Consider the following 17,044-nt stretch of genomic DNA (forward strand, 5'->3'; position numbering starts at 1 on the left):
TCTAATTAGTTCACAGAACTTTTATAATACTTTTTTTTGAAGATTTATTTATTTATTCATGAGAGACACAGAGAGAGAGAGAGAGGCAGAGACACAGGCAGAGGGAGAAGCAGGCTCCCTGCAGGGGATTCAAATTCTGAGATCACGCCCTGAGCCGAAAGCAGACGCCCAACTGCTGAGCCACCCAGGAGTCCCTATAATCCTTTTTATTTCTGTAGAATTAGTAGCAATGTCTCCACTTTCATTTCTGATTTTCATAATTTCTTTTTTGAATCTGGCAGATTTTTCTCTTTTTCTCTTAGTTCTTTGAGCTAAAAGTCTTGGCAGTTTTGTTCATCTTTGCAAAGAATCAACTTTTTAAACAGTTTTTAATTTTAATTCCAGTATAATTTCTGGTGTAGAATATAGTGATTCAGTAATTCAGTACTGAACCCAGTACTCATCGTGATAAGTGTACTCTTTAATCCCCTTCACCCATTTCACCCATCCCCCATCGATCTCCCCTCTGAGAACCATCAGTTTGTTCTCTATATTTCAAAGAATCAACTTTTGATTTCATTGATTTTCTCTATTGTATATATATTCTCTACTTCGTTCATCTCTGCCCTAATCTTTATGTTTCCTTCCTCTGCTAGCTCTGGGTTTACTCTGTGCTTCTCTTTGTAGTGCCTTGGGTTATAAAGTCAGGTTGTTGATTTGCATTCTTGCTTTTCAACATAAGCCTCTCAGCAATAAATTTCCTCTAGCACCGCTTTCACTCATCCCAGAAGTTCTGATAGGTCATGTCTTCATTTTCATTTGTCTGAACTTTCTAGTTCCCTTGTGACTTTTCTTTGACCCATTGATTTTTTTAAGTGTGTTGTTTAATTTTGTGAATTTGTTCAGCTTTCCTTCTGTGACTGATTTCTAACTTCATCTCATTGCGGTCAAAAAAGATATTTTGTGTGACACCTATCTTTTAATATGTAATGAGACTTACCTGGTAACCTGACCTACAATATATCCTGAAAAATGTCCTGTGTGCCCTTGGGAAGAATGTGTATGCCGTGCTTGGGTAGCATGTCCTATATGTCTATTAGATCTTCTTGGTTTATTGTCTCGTTTGAGTCTTCTGTTTCCCTCCTTATTTTTCGTCTGGTTGTTCTATTCACTATTGAGAAGGAGTATTAACATCTCCTGCTGCCATTGTAGCAAGGTGTACTATCTCTTATTTCGATTCTGTCAGTTTTTGCATTGTATATGTTCATAGTCTGTTACTAGATATGTAAAGTTTATAATTCCTTTTTTAAGATTTTATTTGTTCTTTTTAGAGAGAAAGAGAGGGAGGAGAGGGAGAGTGATAAGCAGACTCCATACTGATTGCAGAGCCTGATGCAGGCTTAATCCCACGACCCTGAGATCATGACGCGACCTGAAATCAAGAGTCAGATGCTTAACTGATGGAGCCACCCACGTGCCCCTAACACTTTATAATTCTATCTTCTTGTTATATTGTACTTTTTCTTAAAACATAATCTACTACTTTGTCTCTTTTAACATTGTAATTTAAAGTCTATTTGGTCTGTTATGAGTATAACCACCCTGCTCTCTTTGGGTTACTCTTTGTTGTTTTGCTGTTGTTGTTGTTGTTTAAGATTATTTACTTATTTATTTATTTATTTATTTGAGAACGAGAAGGAGAGACAGGGAGAAAGAACATGAACAGGGGGAGGAGCACAGGGAGAGAGAGAAGCAGACTTCCCCCTGAGCAGGGAGTCTGATGTCAGGCTCCATCCCAGGACCTCTAGATCATGAGCTGAGCTGAAGGCAAACCAATTTAGCCAACTGAGCCACCCAGGCACTCCTTTTGGTTACTCTTTGAGAGGAATATATTTTTCCATCCCTTTCCTTCCAATCTATTTTCAATATATTTGTGGATTCAGATGATTTTAATCTATTCAACCTATTTGTGTATTTCATTCTCAGTATGACTTTTTAGATCCAATCTCTTTGGATCTAAAATGAGTCTCGGGATCCCTGGGTGGCGCAGCGCTTTGGCGCCTGCCTTTGGCCCAGGGCATGATCCTGGAGACCCGGGATCGAATCCCACGTCGGGCTTCCGGTGTATGGAGCCTGCTTCTCCCTCTGCCTGTGTCTCTACCTCTCTCTCTTTCTCTCTCTGTGACTATCATAAATAAATAAAAAATAAAATAAAATAAAATGAGTCTCTTGTAGGGGATCCCTGGGTGGCGCAGCGGTTTGGCGCCTGCCTTTGGCCCAGGGCGCGATCCTGGAGACCCGGGATCGAGTCCCACGTCGGGCTCCCGGTGCATGGAGCCTGCTTCTCTCTCTGCCTGTGTCTCTGCCTCTCTCTTACTCTGTGTGTAATTATCATAAATAAATAAATAATTTTAAAAAATATTAAAAAAAATAAAATGAGTCTCTTGTAGATGGCATTTTTTTTTTTTTTTAATTCCTCCTGCCAGTCTCTGTCTTTTGACTGGTGAGTTTTTTTGTTTTTTGTTTTTTGTTTTTTTTTTTAAGAGCCTGATGTGGGACTTGGTCATGGGACGAGGATCATACCCTGAGCCGAAGGCAGCTGCTCAACCACTGAGCTACCCAGGCATCCCTTGACTGGAGGGTCTAATTCATTTCCATTTACAGTAATTATTGATAAGGAGGGGTATAATTTCTGCCACTTTCCTATTTGATTTCCAGATGTTTATAGCTTTTTAGTCTCTCATTTCCTACCTTACTATCTTCTTTTATATTTAACTTTTTTTGTAATGAAGTATTTAAATTTCTTTCTCATTTCCTTTGTGTATATTTGATAGCTATTTTCTCTTCCGTTGCAATGGGGACTATATTTAACATCCTAAAGTTATAAGACTCTGACTTTAATTTATACTAGCTTAATTTCAACAAAATACAAAAACTTTGCTTCTTAACAGCTCTGTTCCCACCCCTTTTGGTTGTTGATGTCATACAATTACATCTTTAGACATTCTGTGCCCGAAAACACAAATTAAGAATTCTTTTGAATGGATTAGTCTCAAATTATGTAGAAAACAAAATGTGGCGTTAGAAACCAAAGTCACAATAATAGTAGCTTTTAGACTAATAATTTTTAAAATGTCTCTCAGATAAGATAGCAAACAAAAAGTACAGTTATAAATCTTTATTAAAATAATGTTAGCTTTGGGATGCTTGGATGTCTCAGTGGATGAGCATCTGTGTTTGGTTCAGGGCATGATCTCGGGGGTCCAGGATTGAGTCCCACATTGGGCTCCTTGTGGGGAGCCTGCTTCTTCCTGTGCCTATGTCTCTGCCTCTCTCTCTCTCCATGTATCTCATGAATAAATAAACATAAATATTTTTTTAAATGTTAGCTTCTTAAATGCCCATATGTGATATTGTAATTTATAATAAGAATTATATATGTAGTCTCCAACCTCATTCCTGCACAGAGCTCCTAAAACCCTCAGAGTGATAAAGATGTCTTTTGTTATGTTAATGAGGTGATTCTTGGACCTGTACCTAAGGATGAGAGACATTGCCAGTGGAGCCAACAATGTGACTAGAGATTTGGAACTTTCCACATTACCACCCACCTCCTGGGAAGGGAAGGGCCTGAAGGTTGAGTTGAATCACCAATCTTGCCTATGTCATGAAGCCTCCATAAGAATCCAAAAAGAGGGATCCCTGGGTGGCGCAGCGGTTTGGCGCCTGCCTTTGGCCCAGGGCGCGATCCTGGAGACCGGGGATCGAATCCCACGTCGGGCTCCCGGTGCATGGAGCCTGCTTTTCCCTCTGCCTGTGTCTCTGCCTCTCTCTCTCTCTCTGTGTGACTATCATAAATAAATTTAAAAAAAAAATTAAAAAAAAAGAACATAAGAACTTCGGATTCTTTAAAAAAAAAAAAAGAATCCAAAAAGATGGGGGTTCATAGAGGTTCTGAGTGGTGAAGACACGGACATCTGGGGAGAGTGATGCACTCAGAGAGGACATGGAAAGAGGACCTTGCTCCATGCATCTCTTCTATCTGGCTGTTCTTGAGTTACATTCTTTTATAACCAGCAATAAACCAGTATTCTAGTAAGTAAAATGTCTCCCTGAGTTCTGTGAGCCACTCTAGCCAACTAATTGAACCCAAGGAGGAGGTCATGGGAACCTCTGATTTACAGCCAATTGCTCAGAAGCACAGGCGACAACCTGGACTTCCAATTGGCATCTGAAGGGGAGGTAGTCTTGTAGGACTGAGCCCTCAACCTGTGGAATCTGATGCTATCTCAGAGTAGATAGTGTCAAAACTGTGAAATTGTAGGACACCTATCTGTGTAGGAAAATTGCTTGGTGTGGGGGGAAAAACCCCACGTCAGAATTGGGTACAGAATCTCACCATGTATTTTCCTTTATTGAGATCTTCATTTCCTTATATGGCTTCCAGGTACTATCTAGTCTTTTCGTATCACCCCACAGAACCACTTTAATCATTCTTGTGGTGGAACAAACTCCCTCAGCTTACTTTTTAAATATGAGAATATTTTGATTTTGTTCTCACTTTTGAAAGACAGTTGCTGGATATCAAATTCTTGGTTAACAGTGTTTTTTTTTTTTCTTTTAGATCTTTGCATATATCAGCCCACTGCCTTCTGTCTTCCAAAGTATCTGATGAGAAATCTGCTGAAAATCACATTGAGGATCTCCTGTACGTGACAAGTCATTTTTCTCTTGCTGTTCTCATGATCCTATCTTTTTCATTTTGGCTTTGGAAAGTATCTATGCTCACAACTATACCGCCAATGCACATTTCTTTGGCTTTTGAAAGTTTAATTATAATGTGTTTCAGTATGGGGATCTTTGAGTTCATTTTGCTTCGAGTTTGTTGAGATTATTAGATGTTTATATTAATGTCTTTCATCAACTGTGGGAAGTTCTCAGCCATTATTTCTTCAAATATGCATTCTGTGCCTTTCTCTCTTCTCCTTCCAGCACTCCCACAATGTGTGTATTGGCCCACTTAATGGTGTTCCATAGGTCATTTAGGTCTGTTTGCCTTTCAATCTTTTTTCTTTCTGTTCCTCATACTCAATAATTTCCATTGTCCTCTCTTCAAATGCACCAATTTTTTTTTCTGTCTGCTCAAATCTGCTATGGAATCCCCCTAGTGAATTTTTCATCTTACCTATTATACATTTAAATTCCAGAACTTCTTTTAGGTTTCTTTTCAGGTTTTCTGTCTTTATTGATATTTCTATTTAGCTCATATATCATTTTGTTGACTTTCCCCACATATTCTTTTAGTTGTTTGAACTTCTTTAAGGCAGTTGTTTTAAAGTCTTTGTCTATTAGATCTGCCACCAGACATTTTTCAGGGGCGGTTTTGGTTGCTTTATTTTTTTCCTTTGAATGGGTCACATTTTCCTGTTTCTTTGTATGCCTCGTGATTTTTTTTTTTGAAAAATGGACATTTGAATCTAATAATGTAATCTGGAAATCAGATTCTCCTCATCCTCAGGAATTGCTGTTTTTTATTATTGGTTTTGTTTATTGTTTTTTTTTCTTTTTTTAAGATTTTATTTATTTATTCATGAGAGACACACAGAGAGAGGCAGAAACATAGGCAGATGGAGAATCAGGCTCCTTACAGGGAGCCTGATGTGGGACTCAATCCCCAGACCCGGGATCACACTCTGAGCAGATGCTCAACCACTGAGCCACCCAGGCATCCCGGTTTTTTCTTTTTTTCTTTTCTTTTTTTTAAAGATTTTATTTATTTATTCATGAGAGACACAAAGAGAGAAAGGCAGAGACTCAAGCAGAGGAAGAAGCAGGCTCCACGCAGGGAGCCCAATGTGGGACTCGATCCCAGGTCTCCAGGACATGTCCTGGGCCGAATGTGGTGCTAAACCACTGAGCCACCCGGCCTGCCCTGTTCTTGCTTTTTTTTAAAAAAATTGTTATAGGCTGTCTCTGTGCTAAGAATCAGCCTGGAGTGTAAATTTAAGGTCTTCTGAGGTCTTTTCTTATCTTGCATCTTTCCCTTTTCCTTGTTTATGAATGTCCTGGTCTTTAGTATCTGGCTCCCGAAAGGGGAAAAAGAGAAAAATAAAGGTGGGGATAAAAAAGCACCAGCTCTTTAAATCCCCTGGAAGTCACATCAGCTGGAGAGGAAGAGACTGAAATAATGTGAGGGCTTTTGGAAGGTTTATCTGCCCCTTTATCTGCACCTCTGTCATCAGAAGCAGCAGCCTCTGGAAAACAGTATGGAGATTCCTCAAAAAGTTAAAAATAGAGCTACCCTATGATCCAGCAATTGTACTACCAGGTATTTATCCAAAAGATACAAACAGTGATTTAAAGGGGCACATGCGCCTCAATGTTTATAGCAGCAATGTCCACAATAGCCAAAATATGGAAATGTAGACAGATCAATGGAGAAAGAGAATGTGGTATATATAATAGAATATTACTCAGCTATCAAAAAGAATGAAATCTGGCCATTTGCATTGACAGGGATGGAACCGAAGGGTATTACGCTAAGTGAAATAGGTCAGTCAGAGAAAAACAAATGCCATATGTTTTTACTCATACGTAGACTTTAAGAAACAAAATGGCTAAACATGGGGGAAGGAAGGAAAAATAAAATAAGATGAAAATTGAGAGGGAGGTAAACCATAAGAGACACTGAACGTTAGAAACAAACTGAGGGTTACTGGAGGGGATGGGAGTGGGGGGAAGGGATAACTGGTTGATGGACTTTAAGGAGGGCACTTGATGTAATGAGCACTGGGTGTTATATTCAACTGATGAATTACTAAATTCTACCTCTGAAACTTAAATAAACAAACAAAAAACAAACAAATAAATAAAGCAAGCAGCAGTCAGCGATCAGACCACTGATCCTCTATATTTGGAGGACAAGGTGCTTTTTGCCCTCTTTGGACCTGCAGGATGTGTGTAAGCTGCTGCAGAAACATGTTCACAGCTGCTTGCCACAGGGCTGGGGCTGGCGGGTGGGAAGCTGCTACTCCGCTAAGAGCGAAAATTGACTAAAATTAACCACAATTTACCATCCAAGCCTTCCTCTGGAAATTTTCAGACTTCAATAGTCTCCAGAGTTCTAAAATGAGTCTGCCAGTGCAATTGCTGTCCAGGTGGGGAGACAGATTCCTCGTGCTTCCTCCTTTGCCATCTTCCCAGAATCCTCCTGGGGTTTCTTTGTGGGATGATGAAAATGTTCTAATACCAATTGTAGTGAAGGTTCTATATATCTGTGAATATATAAAAAACCATTAGCACGTACACGTTAAAGAAGTGGATTGTATGGTATGTCAATTTTATTACAAGAAAGTGGTTATTTAAACAAAAAAAATGCTGCTCTTTCCATGAGGAAAGCAGTTCATTGTAATCAACCTGCCATCATCAAGCTGACTGATCCTCTTGAGGAATGGTGCCATATCAGGGGATTTAGTGCTGGTCTTTGTTGCTGGAAGACTGGGCACTTATCAGCGGCAGTAGCCAGATCTGCCTTTGCAAGAGGAAGTTCTCACTGCTGACCCCACGCACAGTTCCCATGACTCCACCACCTTGGTGACATTGTTAATGAGCTGGCTGGGCGATGACAGGAGTGGCTAGGGAAAGTGGCTGACTGGTGTCCACAAAATGGGTTATTCTGTATTCCTAAAATCTCATTTTCTGAGGTCACTCTGGTGAGCATTCACATGGGACACAATTGTCTTCCTCTCCTGCAGAGGTCTCTCTACTTATCTCTTCCTCAGACCTCTTTGTAGCCGTCCCAATCATCTAGCCAAGCCATTAGTCACAACTGATGAATTGATATGGATCCATATTTCTGGGCATCTCTTATTTCAGTCAAAATGGGCAACCGGGTGCACCGCTCAAATTTCTGCCCATTGGCAAAATCTCCCTGTACCCCCGTCCTTCAAGGTGTCCCAGAATGGGGCTGTAGTGATGCAGCTGTCTACTTCTGGGTGGCGCCTCCGTGTCCTGCAGAACTATATGTAAACCAGAGTTTTACTATTTGTAAAACCTGAGGTCTTTTTTCTTCTTAGCCAACCATAGAGAACTCTCCATTAGCCATAGGTGAGGTTTGAGAGAGAGAAGGCACTGAAGCAGGAGTCAGGGATCTGGACATAGGGGCATCTTCCTTGGGCAAAGTACTTTTATTGCCTTTCCGGCCTGCTAGAGCCATCTTGTACAAACCACTTCCCCAGATTGCTGCTGTGCATGCCTGACTATGTGACTTCTTGGATCACACAACAGATAATGACAAGTAGCTCAATTTGCATAGTATCTTAGTGGCCTGAGGTCAAATATTTAGTCTTGACTAAAGCCCAGTAGAAAGCCAAGAAGTCTCTCAAAGGTAGAATGATTATTTTCAGAGAATGACATGGCTTTGCTCCAAAATCCTACAGGTCTGCAGTGTGATTCACCTGTAGGGGGCTGCCAGTCTCCAAACAGCATCCCTATCTACCACTGACATGTCAAGCACCAAGTGTCATATCATATTAGCCTGAATCTGCTGCAGAGCTTTCTCTCATTCTAGATCCACTCAAAACTGGCAGCTTTTCAAGTTACTCAGTAGATGAGCTACAGCAGTATTCCCAAGTGAGGTGTACGTGGACTCCAAATTCCAAAGAGGCTCCCCAGGCATTGTGTCTCTATTTTGGTGTCAGGAGGGGCCATGGGCAGCAACTTCGCCTTCACTTAGGAAGGAATATCTCAACATGCCTCAAATCACTGTACTGCAAGAATATTCACTGAAGTGATAGGCCACAAATTTTTGTGGGTGTGATTTATTTCCCACTCTCTGGCATGCAACTGTCTTATCAATGTGTCTAAAGTAGTTGCTACTTCTTGTTCATCAGACCCCATCATCATCATATCATCCATGTAATGGGACAGCATGATGTCCTATGGAGAAGGAAGGTGACTAAGGTCGGTCCAGACTAGAGTATGACATAGGGCTGGAGCACTGGTATATCTCTGAGCTGGAGCAGTAAAGGTGTTTCTGGCTTTGCCAGCTGGAAACAAACTTCTTCTGATGGTCTTTACTATCAGGTAGAGATTAAAAAAAAAAAAAACACATTTTCCAGATCAATAACTGAATAATAGGTCCCGGGAGTTGCATTGATTGCTCCATCAACAAAACCCCATTTGGAACAACAGCAGCAGCAGTTAGAGCCACCACCTCCTTAAGTTTATGATGATCCACTGTCATCCTCTCAGATCCCTCTGTCCTCTGCACAGGCCAGATAGGTAAGTTGATGGGGTTGTGGTGGGAATCACCACTCTTGTATCTTTTAAGTCTTTTTTTTTTTAATTTTTATTTATTTATGATAGTCACACAGAGAGAGAGAGAGAGAGGCAGAGACACAGGCAGAGGGAGAAGCAGGCTCCACGCACCGGGAGCCCGACATGGGATTTGATCCTGGGTCTCCAGGATCGTGCCCTGGGCCAAAGGCAGGCGCTAAACCGCTGCGCCACCCAGGGATCCCTATCTTTTAAGTCTTAATGATGGCCCCAATTTCTGCAATCCATCCAGGAACACAGTATTGCTTTTGGTTTAGTAGTTGCATAGGCCCAGAGAGTTCTAGTGGCTTCCACTTGGCTTTTCCAACCATTATATTTTTCACTCCATGGTTCAGGGAACCAATGTTGGAATTCTCCTAATTGCTCACTATGTCTATCCCAATTATGCATTTCCACATTGAACAAAAATCCACAGGGTGGATTCAGTGACCAGTTAGGCCTCTTGTGAGACAGAACTTCCCCTAAATTTCGTTGATCACCTGATCTCCACAGCCCCCCTCTGACTAGTGAACCACTAGTTCCTGGGATTCCAGGAACTAGAGTCAGTTCCCTCCCAGTGTCCAGTAATCCTTGGAAAATCTGATTATTTCCTTCCTCCCCACCCCAAAGTGTGCAGGTGCCTGGTAAATGGCCACAGGTCTCCTTGGAGAAATCTAGGAGAAAGATTAACAGCATACATTTTTGGCTGGGTAACAGGTCCTTCCTCAAAGGAACCTGGCCTCTCCTTTCATCGAAGGCTCTAGTGTACGAAGTGATTGAGGTTGCACGACTCCGTTTTGGACATTCAGGTCAGGTTCGTTCACTAGACCCAGAACTCACCCACAGATTCAGATCAAGCAAGACTTTAGTAGGCTGCCCACCTGTCATGTCTGAGGATGCCATGACAAACTAGGAAATGCCAAGGAGCTCTGCAAGTCAAACTATTCCCATTATTGATTGGCCTTCACTATCCACTGTGGAAACCATGCCATCTTCTCTTTGGTGTGGGAGTGGCCCCAGGATCCCCGCTACCCCTGGTTCCGTCATGCCTCTTGCATTTAGAGGTCCCCGTTCAATGACAGCCATTTCCACTAGAGTTTCTGACCTTCCAAGAAGAGCCACCCTGGAGCTCTTCAAGGATGCTAGGACTCCTTCTTATGAATTTATTTCTGACAGCCACATGACAGCTAATGATAGTGATACCACTGCGGCTCTCTGACCCCCCAGCCAATGTGTGTGTCTAATAAGCAGTCGTAATGACAGAGCCACTCAATAGTCTAATCTTTCTAAGCCTGTGTAGATTTCTTTCCAGCTTTACTGAGGTTTTATTGGTAAGTAAAAATTCTGTATATTTAAAGCATATAGTGTATTACTTTGATATATGTATACAAGGTGAAATGATTACCATCATCAAGCTAATTAACATTTTCGTCATCTCTGTGTGTGTGGGGGGGGTGAGAACACCTAAGATCTATTCTCTTAGCAAAATTCAGTATTACTAGAATAAATAAAGTATTATTAACTATGATCACTATGCTGTACTTTAGATCTCCAGAATTTACTCATCTCATATGACTGGAACTTTATGCCCTCTGACCAACATCTCCCCATTTCCCCCATCTCCCAGCCTCTGGCAACCACCACTCCACTCTCTGCTTTTATGAATTTGATTTTTATAGATTCCACTTATAAGTGATATCATGCAGTATTTATTTCTCTGTGTCTGGCTGATTCTACTTAGCATAGTGTCCTCCAGGTGCCAAGCCTTTTGGATACCTTCCTCTATAGCAGGAGTCAGCAAACCAAAATCCAGCGTGCAGGCTGTTTTGTATGGCCTGCAGGCTAAAAATGGTTCTCACATTTTTAAAAAATTTATTTGAGAGAGAGAGAGTGTGTGCGTGCACGAGTGGCGGCGGTGGGGGGCGGGTTGGGGGGAGAACAGAGGGAGAGGGACAAGCAAACCTCATGCTGAGCACAGAGCTCAATGCGGGGCTCCATCCCACGACCCTGAGATCATGACTTGAGCTGAAATCAAGAGCTGGATGCTTGACCAACTGAGCCACCCGGGTGCCCTGGTTTTCACATTTTTAATTGAGATAAAAACAAAAGAAGAATAATATTGTGTGACACATGCAAATGATATGAAATTCACATTTCAGTGGCCATAAATAAACTTTTATTGGGACACTGCCATGCTCATTCCTTTACAAATTGTCTTTGACTGCTTTTCCGCCATCGTGCCAGAGCTGCAGCTGACACTGGCCTGCAAACCCTAAAACATGTATTATCTGGCCTTTTACAGAAAACGTTTGCTGACTCATGCTCTGTGGATACATCAAGGAACCTCTGACATTTGACCTAGTACAGGCCACCTTTGGGGTTATATGTCAGTCAAACAAGCAAGCAAAACATCAGAGAGATTCTTAGACCCTTCTAGTCAAACATTGAAGCCAGAATCTCTGTTTAGTGGGCCAAATCAATACATTTGGCCTGATCCAACTTTATATCCTGCCACCACCTTGATTCAGCACACCGAAGACCCATTTCCATACACATCCTGCAGTTGTCTGTTGATATAAATCGGCAAATGGAAACTGGCAATTGTTTCGGCGACTTCCTCATGGGTCATACTTTGTTCCTCGCCCTTTGGGTTCTGTTGAGACTTGAGTCTGGATATAGGTCTTAGAGGCAAGGAAAGGTTGTAGAGGCATCAGCAGCTCCTTGCCAGGCAGCTACCTTAGGGAGAGCCATTTCGGTTTTTTCAAGCAAGAGGAGACCAACCTCCCCAGGCAGGGGTGCAGACTCGCTCGATGGGCAAAGAAGAGGTGACAGCCTTATTAAGGTCTGCCCATGCATCCCGATTCCAATTTTTTTGTCTCCTGTTCCTTCCCATTCAATGCCCTCGTGTTAACAAAAGGACCTTGCGAGGTTGCAAGTTCCATGGATTGTAATTTGGCCACCTGCAGGAATGTCACTTTGAGTGTGGTTTTCAGAACTCTAGGCCCTGTGTCTGGGGGAAATAAGAGTTTCTTCCCTTGTAGTCACAGAAACTTTCAAGTCCCTTGGACAGCTCTTGAGCTGAGGATGTAAAGCTCTGAGCTCACCGTTTTCTTTCCCTGAGTTTAAGCAGTGGTAGAGGCAACCAACCAACTCATCAGGAGCCTTATTTTTACTAAAGTGTTCTATGGAAGCAAATACTCGGTCACCCGGAGCCTTGTCCCTGATATGGGAAGGTACTGGCCCTGATCTGAGTAACTGCTCTGCCATTAGATGCCGTGAACATCACTGGAAACAGGGTCATTAATGCCTTTAAATCTAATTAGATCAGAGAACCAACTGGCAAACCCTGACTACCATCATGGAAAACAAAGAGCCCCAAGGAGTTTGTTGATGGGGTGGGGAGGAGGCCAAGTTTCTCCCAAGTTAAGGATGTGGAGACTCTGCCTATTTTTATTCAAATATGAAAGGAAAAGGTAATTCTTAAGACCAGAGTCTGTGGACACTTCCAGGGGACAGAAGGCTGAACCTCAGACTTGGAAAAGACATCTGGGCATCTCTCCCATTCATCTGCTGCCCGAAGCCCTTCTGGCCTAAGACGCTTTTTTCTGCTGCGGTGTCTGAGCGGCAGCCTCCTCCCCCACTCTTACATCAGGGGAGAGGTTGGAAGTTCCATGTGCATTGTAATTCAGCCACCCACAGGAATATCACTTTGAGTGTGTTTTTCAGAACTCTAGGCCCTGTGTCTATGGGAAATAAGAGTTTCCCATAGAAAACCCCAGAACTCATCTGTAAGATTTGGTTTTTCTGGAACCATTCTCAGACCAAATTCTGTATCAGCAATGCAGAACTACCGACAAACAGATGGACAGATGGACAGATACACACACACACACACACACAATTTGTTACAGGAATTGGACCCTTCACAACTGTGGGAGCTGGGTAAGCTGTCTCTGTAAGGCTGTCGTCCCGGTGCTTGACGCTGGAACTTGAAGTCCACGGAGCAGGCAGGCAGTCAGGAGGGAAAGAGAAGTGCGCAAGATCAGGAGGAGCAAGAACAATCTGGAACCTACCAACATGAGTTGGAGTTCATGAGGATGGACTGAACCACATGCCACTCTTGTCACCTGTGACCATGGGGGTGCGAGGTCCCGCTGAAGCCAGGGCCCCCCACGCAGGGCAAGGCAGGCAGCTGATGCGGGACTTGGAGGAGCTGAAAGAGGAGGAGGTGGGAACAGATGCAGGCCCAGCTGTTGCCTTTGGCCGATGAGACAAGTCACAGATAAGCGACAGCTAGCGCGGGGAGGCCACAAAATGGCTGAGGCTCCAACCTCTACCCCGCAATCTCCCATGAGAACTTCTCTTGCGGCCCACCCTCACCAGAAGCGTAGAGGGAGGGGAATGCAGGGATGCATGGGTAGAGGGAAGGGAATGCAGGGATGCATGGGTTAAATGTCCCTTAATCCAGCCGAGTGGACACCTCACAGAGCCACCTCATGGGGTGTTTCAAAGCCGGTTTGATCTCCCCACCAGCAGGAGCTCGCCGACTCACCAGCCACCCTAAAAGCAACACCTCATTGTCACAAGCATTGCAAGTCCCTCCCGACACCCCAAGAGAAGCACAAGGTAGGCCCATGTGAAGAAAGTAGACTCCTTCCAGTTAGTGCGATTTGGCCTCAATTCTTCCAGAACAAGAAGCTTGTCGGGATTGTACTCAGGAGCCTGGCCGCATTACAAGAGCAATTCCATTAGGCCTTGGCAAGCCCTCTCTCCCCTGATGTAAGAGTGGGGGAGGAGGCTGCCGCTCAGACACCGCAGCAGAAAAAGGGGTCTTAGGCCAGAAGGGCTTGGGGCAGCAGATGAACAGGAGAGATGCCCAGATGTCTTTTCCAAGTCTGAGGTTCAGCCTTCTGTCCCCTGGAGGTGTCCACAGACTCTGGCCTGACCTTTTCCTTTCATATTTGAATAAAAATAGGCAGAGTCCCCACTTCCTTAACTTGGGAGAAGCTTGACCTCCTCCCCGCCCCATCAACAAACTCCTTGGGGCTCTTTGTTTTCCATGATGGTATTCAGGGTGTCATGGACTTAATGAAAAGACTACATTTCCCGATTTCTCTTTGCAGGTAGAGGTGGCCAGTCAGAAGTAAGTAGAAGTCTTTGCGAGGGGATCCCGGGATTCCCTTTTTAAAAGGACGAAACTTACCTAGTGGTGCCTCCCCCTCCACACCTTTTTCTTTCCTTCTTGCTTTTTCTCCTCTGGAGTATGACACGACGGCTGAGGCCCCTGCAGCCGTTTTGTGATCTTGAGGATTAGAGCCACATGCTGAGGACGGCAGAGCAGTAAGACACCAAAGGACCCCTTCTCCGGCCCCGGACTATAGACTCCATCGTATGCTACGTGAGGGAGAAATAAATCACCTTGTTGAGCCCCTGCTGTTTCTGGCTTATGTCTCTTGACATCGAGCACGGTTTCTGCTTCCAGACTTCTTGGTATGTGAGATTAATTAATTAATTTCCTTTGTGGCAATACCCGGTGCCCTCGCTGTAAGAAGATGGTAGTTTCCTACCCTCTTGAACTCAGATGTGGTTGTGTGATTTTCTCTGGCCGGTGAAATGCAAGCAGGTCCCTTCTGGCAGAGGCTACAAGAGCCAGCGTGCGTCTCACCTCATTCTCTCTTCTTTCTGTCACTGATAACCAGAGATGTTTCCGATGGTGACTTCGTCATCAGCTTAGGTCACATCATTGCTCCCAGCCGACCCATGGCAACCATGGGTTTTTTGCTGTTGTAAGCCCCGGAGATTTTGCGATTATTACTGTCACTTTTCAGCAAAAGTGGGTTGGCTTCATATAGGCAATGAGGAGCTGACAAGCTTTTTGGGAAGGCTAGTGGGGTGGGCTCTAGGCTCACTCTGCAAATGATTCCTGGAAACCACACTATAAGGAAAAATTCGCCTCTACTCCCGTGTGTTGCTTGTTTACCCTCACACTGCCACCACACCAAGCAACTCTCTGTGACACGAGCTGGGTGTCCTATAGTTCAATTCGACACTGACCAGACTTAACACAGACCCCACAGGTTAAGGGCTCTGTCCCATGCAGCTGCCCCTCCCCCACCTCTGATGCCAATTGCTGGTAGGTCCCAGGTTACCCACAACTTCTGTCAAACTCGACTACAATTGGGAGGTTCCCATGATTCCCTCACCTCGGATTTAATTATTTGCTAGAACAGCCCGTAGAACCAGTTTATCGCATAAGGAAGGATATGATGAAGGATACAGAGGAACAACCAGGTAAAGACACACGCAGGGCGAGGTCTAGAAGAATCCTGAGAATGGGAGCTTCGTCCCCCGTGCAGCTGGGTGGGTCACCACCCCGCCAGTGTGTGGCTGCGTTCACCAGACAGGCTGCTCTCTGAACCCTATAATTTGGGGGCTTTTATGGAGGCTTCATCATGTAGGCAGGATGGACCATTAACCCAATTTCCAGCCTCTGTTCCCCCTCCAGAGGATCGGGTGGTGGGACTGGAAGTTCCATGCTTCTGATCATGAGGTGGTCTTTCCGGTGGCCAGACCCACCCAGGAGCCCACCACACTCTGCCTCCTTTGAACAAAAGATACTCCTGTCACCCAGGAAATCCCGAGGAGCTGTGTGCCAGGAACTGGGAGCAAAACCCAACATACCCATTTCCTAAAACCCAACATGCCTATTTCCTATTATTTTCCAATAACCGGACCAAACCACTTGGGGAGCTTCTCTCTCCACCTCAGTGGCGAGGGCCTCCCCCACCGCCGTCCGTGGCACCTTCAGAATCCTGTTGCTCCGTCTCCGATCCAGGACCTGGAGGTCAGCACCGCCCAAGAGAGAACTGCCTTTTGTTTCCAATTTTGTTGTGCTCTGTGTTGAGGCACAACTTGCGTGTATTAAGCACGCAGGTCTGAAGCGAATGGTTCAGGAGGTGTTGACCGGTAGATACCTTTGTGTAGCCTGCGCCACCGTCGTGGTGCAGGATGTGTCGGGCCTTCGAGAACATTTCCTTGGGCCTCTCCTCAGCCAGCGCCAACCTCCCCCCCCCCCCACGGGAAAGGCAACACGATGTAGTAAAGGCAGCCGTTACTCTGACCATCACTTCTTCTTGCTTATTCCAGAACTTCCTACCTACAAGCGGTATTACACAGTCTGTGCTCTTTGGTATCCGGCTCCTTTCACTCAGGATACTGCGCCGTGATTCATCCGTGTCGCCGTGTGCACCATTGTTTCTCCTGTTCGTGTTGAGTGGTGACCCATCACAGCACCTGCCAGCTGTGTTCACTCGGTGTGTGTATAATACATCATGTGTATACACGAATGACACCGCCTCCTGTCGGGGTAGGCATCTGAGTAGCAGATAGTGGATGCCAAGCAAAAATATTTTGAGAATCTCCCCTAGATGCATCTATCACATACTCTATGTGTCACATCTATAATACGCATGTGTCATACATGTCTACGCATGTACAGAGTATAGATCACATGTGTACATATGCCATATATCGCATATAATACATGCTTGTTTTCAGTGGATTTATCCTATTTATTTTTTTATTTGAGAGAGAGAGAGAGTGCAAGCAGGGGTAGGAGCAGAGGGCGGGGGAGAGGGAGGAGCAGAGGGAGGGGGAAGGGGAGGGAGGAGGAAAGAATCTCCAGGAGACTCCGTGCTGCACGTGGAGCCTGACACAGGGCTCCATCCCATGACCCTGAGATCGTGTGACC

Source organism: Canis aureus, chromosome 1, assembly GCF_053574225.1.
Source record: "Canis aureus isolate CA01 chromosome 1, VMU_Caureus_v.1.0, whole genome shotgun sequence".
In the NCBI taxonomy this organism is placed as follows: Eukaryota; Metazoa; Chordata; class Mammalia; order Carnivora; family Canidae; genus Canis; species Canis aureus.